Source organism: Heloderma suspectum, chromosome 6 (genome assembly GCF_057233095.1).
Source record: "Heloderma suspectum isolate Gila_16-S chromosome 6, 16-S_ref, whole genome shotgun sequence".
Taxonomy (NCBI): Eukaryota; Metazoa; Chordata; class Lepidosauria; order Squamata; family Helodermatidae; genus Heloderma; species Heloderma suspectum.
Genome location: NC_139463.1, coordinates 64,913,753 through 64,919,068, shown reverse-complemented (window position 1 = coordinate 64,919,068; position 5,316 = coordinate 64,913,753).

Sequence of the window (5,316 nt, the reverse complement as noted above, 5' to 3'; positions counted from 1 at the left end):
ACAATGCCCTTGGACCCTGGCAACAGGACACATTAAACCAGAAAGAGAGTGAATCTTTTCAGCTTTTAATGAGGCTGCGAGAGGAGCTGAAGTTCCACGGAGCTTTTGTGCTTCATTTAATCATTTGGCCTCCTGCTGGGGAAACTCTTTTTGAGCCCCTGGTGCTCAAAATAACCACGCCAGCTAGGCATTATGGGAGTTGCAGTCCAACACATCTGGAGGGCACAGTTTGGGGAAGGCTGCCCTAGTGCATCAGACATTTTCTGGAACTAGGTGAATGTGTGACCTCTGGGGGAAGGGCTGTAGCTCTGTGGTAGAGCACATGTTTTGCATGCAGAAGGTCTCAGGTTCAATCCTTGCCACCTCCAGATAGGTCTAGAAAGACCCAGTGCCAGTCTGGCAAGGATGGTGTCAATGGCCGGCACCATGAGGCAGCTGCCAAGGGCCCATGCCCTCAAGAAGGCCCATTGCTGCCTGACCACCATCCCTGACCTTCTAGTACTCCTCTCACTGCTTCTAGCCTGTGAGGACAAGGTCCCAGGTCTTAGGTTGGGGAAGCCCTCTTCCTCCTATGCACTGATGCCCACTGCTGACACCATCTGTGGGTGATGGAAAGCTGTGCACGAGCAGAGGAGTCAGGAGAAGCTGGCTGGGGAGGAGGAGGCATGGCTACAGTGACCCGGTAAGGTTTGAAACACCACTGGGCAACTTGGAGAGACTCAGAGCAGGCAAGGAGTTGGAAGGGTGGGTTGCTTCTGAGTGCCTTGCAGTGCAGTTAATGGTGAATGCTGCAGGTTAGCAGTCAGGATGAGAGAGTGGGGTAACAGCTCAGCAGCCTTGCCCAGTGGTATGATGTTCCTGTTGCAGATTGGGAGGCTGTGCTGAGAGACAGTAACTTTTAAAGGCCCCAAACAGGCTCAGCCCCTTGGAGAGCTCCTTTACAGTTCTGACTGGTTCTGATTGACACCCAGAATGGATTCACAGCCCCCAGTGAAATTGGAGCCACCAGCTTCCACTGGACAACATTGAACTTGGTGAACCAATGGGATGGCTCAGTCCTAAGGCAACTTCCTTCTTCCTATGGTGTTGTAAAAAAACACACAAGAGTGCCACCTCCAGGAAGTGGCTGGGAAAGCTGCTTTCCCGAGCCCTGTGCCATGTTACAGAGGAAGCGTCTTCCTATTAGAGGTCAGGCAGAGCCGGGGCAGGTGGGTGGGTGGGGGGCTTCCAGGCAAGGCTTTGGTTGTGTCATCGCCTTGCTTCATTTACAGAATCCTACAGAGGGCCCAGACATCCCTGTCTTCCATTGTCAGCTCTCTTGTGTTTTCCCACCACTTCATCCACCGAATTTCTCATCACAGAAATGAAGGGACAGAACAGTTGCACAGAGTCTTTTGCTTGGCCATAGAAGCTGTCCAGAAGCACCTCCAGATGTCAGGGTTGTATCTGAGCCCATAGAGTCACAGGGCAGCTCTGATTCTGAGGAGGAGATACAATTCGTGGGGGAGGAACTCTCTCAGACTTCAGAGGCGCAGCTGGAGGGGGAGCCCCCCCTGCTCAGATGCCTGGGAGTGACAGTGAATCAGGCGTGGAAAGGGAGGGACAACCTGTGCTTTTAGACGTGAGGTGCAGGCGCAGGCACAAGTGAGAGTTTGCAGGAGCTGAGCTTCGGCGCTCAGCCTGATTGGCTTGACGTCAACAGCTGCATCCAGAAGCATCACGGGAGAGGGGGAGATCTTCCCCTCCCACCCCTTAAGTTCAGAGAGTTGCTGCATTTTCCCCAAACGGAGATCAACTGATGTCCTAACCCTTAGAAACCCCTAGATAGCTGTTCCTTTGTAGTTCCTCTGCGTCTCAGGCAATTAGCATCTGTATGCCTCATTAGGATGAATGGAATTAAAGCCTTGGAAAGCAGCCCTTTTGTCTGAGTGTTGATTTTGGCTATTGGAGGTAGGGATGTATGAATCCCTTACCTGGTTCCGGTCGGGGCATCCGCTGGGGGGGGAGATGCTCCGTCCCTCCCCAGGAATCCTCGACGGGGGGGGAGGCGATCTGGTCCTCCCCCCTGGAATCCTGCCCAGCCGGCTCTGCTCCGCGGCAGCTCCGCAGAGCAGCTGGCCAGGGCCGTCCGCAGCCGGACTTCCGGCTGCGGACGGGCTGCTGCGGACGCAAATGGCGGGTGCTGTAGCGGCCTCCATTTGCGTCCTTCTAGGCTGCCGTGATAGACTATGTAAGTATTTATGTAGCCTATCACGGCATGCCCCTCCCAAAAAACAGTGTACGCAAATGGCGGCAGCTACGGCGGCCACCATTTTCATTCCCTATTTTTTGCCATTTTATCCTATGAAAATATTTACGTAGGCAATTATGGAGAAAAAAAAGGGAACCGCAAATAGCGTAGTGGGCGCTATTTGTGTTTCTTTTTTTTTTCGCCGTAAAAGCCTACGTAAATATTTATGTAGGATAAAACGGCAAAAAAAAAAGAACGCAAATAGCGCCCACTACGCTATTTGCGGTTCCCTTTTCTTTTCGCCGTAATTGCCTATGTAAATATTTACGTGGGATATAAAACGGCGAAAAATAGGGAACGCAAATGGCGGCCGCCATAGCTGCCGCCATTTGTGTACGCTCTTTTTTTTTGTCTTGGGTTGCTGTGATAGGCTATGTAAATACTTATGTAGCCTATCACGGCAAAGACTAGAATGGAAATGGCGGCTGCGGCAGCCAGTTGAAAGACCAGCTGGAGCCGCTGCCGTCTGGAACATCTGCCCCAGGTAAGCTTCGTCCCGGGGGGAATCCGCAGGGTGGCGGGGGTGTGGCAGGTCGTTCCGCCACAGATTTCGGGGGGCCGAATGCCAGTGCATGCGGCCTCACTGAAATCTGTGGTGGAGTTCTCCACCATCTCTAATCGGAGGATTCAATAGGCAACAGGGGCATCTTGACACTGGCAAAGCAGAAAATATGTCTTCCTTTTGTGCCAATACACAGTGGCAATTCATGGCTGCATGTGAAATGGTTCGCCAGCAGGTGGCGGGGCATGCACAGTCTCGTCTTCTATCCCAGAGGAGAACTTTGGCAGCCATGTTCAAATCTAAAGATACAAAGGGGAGAGACACAAACCCTATGCAGGCACTTGCCAGCATTACACATAGGGCCAAGCTGGGGACAGGATGTCCATGAGCATGCATGGCCTGCCCCAAGCGTCCCACCCACCTGCCCGGCTCCCTTACAGACTTTTGCACGCTGAGCATGAAGTCGTGCAGAGGGGCTTGTGCATAGGGATGCTGGAGAAATTCGAGATGGACTAAAAGGAGCTCAGATTTCTCAGAATCCACCCCCCAGAATCCACTGCGGAGCGACCCCCTCAGGCCGCGCAGAGTCCGTGGACTTCCATATCTTTTTTACTTCCCTGAAAATTTATTCGCAGTGAAATACACATGTTTCTGCTGAAGAAAAGTTGAATGGAACAGGGAGCAATATGCTAAATATTACTTACTAAGGTTGATTATGTAAATTGTTATGAAACCTCTTCCGTAAGCATTTGTGTATTTTTCTGCACAGTGAAAAAATAATTTGCATCTGTCTGTGAGTGGACGATGGAACAAAAGGCGCCTGACAATCTGCGAAACACAGATGGAGCAGATTTTACACATCCCTACTTGTAAGTGCATTCAGCCAAACGCCCTTGTACAGCTCCTCACCCCATTCTAGGCTACGTCTCTTGAGGGCTGTTTTGGGGAAGGAGAAGAAGGGTGCCCTGAAGAAACAGCTTGAGGTGCAAAATAGGCCCATGCAGGACAAGTTCAAGCGTTTCGAAAACAGGTTCAGCAACACATGGGGATCTCTGGTTATTCCCATGTGCTCCAGTCATCCCTTCCAGTTCTGTTCTGAACACCAACTCAGAAATTGGCACAGGGTAGGCGGGGTACCAAGGAGGGGCTGTTGAGGAAGGGTCCCCACCTGGGGCACTTTGCAATGTGCCCCGACCCAATGTCCTTCCCGCACTGACAGCCTGACTCTTTCCAGAGGCAGAGAGCAGGACTAATTCTGGGCAGAGCTGGGGGTGGGGGATCAGATCATGGGGAAGGGTGAGCTGTTGCTGGACATTGCATCAGGAGGAGGGGGCAAGATGAGCGTCATAGGTCCAGCCATTTTTGAGGATCCATGAAATGTTTCTGATTGTGTGGGACACTTTTCCCCTCTCCTGCTGAAGGAAGTGAAGCATAAGAAGGCATGTGTGTTCCCGGTCAACAGCTGGTTGGCCGCTGTGTGAACAGAATGCCGGGCTGGATGGACAGATGTCTAAAGGAGCCTGTTGTAATCCTGCAGACTCCACCAACTGCAAGTTCAAAGCAAAAGGGGACATGGGGTTCCAGTTGGGGATCCCCAAAGACAACTCCGTCAAGGCCATAGTGGTGAGTAAGCGATTGAGCAAGAGGAGGAAATCTTGTGGGCAGGAGACAAGATCCTGCCCTGGGACAGGATCTGTGGAAGCCAAACTTGGGTGAGTGGAGCTGAGAGAAGAGAGAAAGCAGCCATTTGGAATGAAAAAGAAATGGCTTCCATGCAGTTGCCTTTGGGCTTCCCAGGAGTTGTGTGGAGGGTAGGGGTGTACGAAACCCCACTTACTTGTTCCGCTGGGGTCCGCGGGGCAGGGAGGCGATCTGGTCCTCCCCCCGGAATCCTCCCTGGCCAGCTCCGCTTTGCGGCCTCCGCTCTGCAGCCTTGCATTAGACCATGATAGGCTACATAAATACTTACATAGCCTATTACGGCAAAGAGCAGGGGCGCAAATGGTGTAGCAGCCGGCATTTGCGTCCCTGCCTTTTGCCGTGATAGGCTATGTAGATACTTACGTAGCCTATCACGGCTTGGCAGGGACACAAATGGCAGCCGGTGTAGCGGCCGCCATTTGCGGACACAGCCCGGCAGCGCCAGAAGATGACATGGAGCCACCGCCGGAGCCGCCAGAGCCGCTGGCGGAGCCAGGTAGGTCCATTCCAGGGGAGATTTCGGGGGCGGCGGGGAGTCTGTGGCAGAATTCTCCAACATCCCTAGTGGAGGACCACAAAGACAAAGCCAGGCGGGCGCTGTGGCTTGGAGGAAAGTGACTCCAGGGGGCTTTGGCTCTCATTGTCTTTTGCCCTTGTCTCTGCCAGGATCGGATGGAAGAAAAATGTGTCCATCCTTTCTGCACCATGTTGGCAGGAATGTAGGCAACTTTTCACATGAGGTATAACATTTGGGATGGGGTTGGGGGATATCTATTTGCAGCATGGCCAGGGTGGAGGGGACTTGTGTGAAGATTAGGCAGGA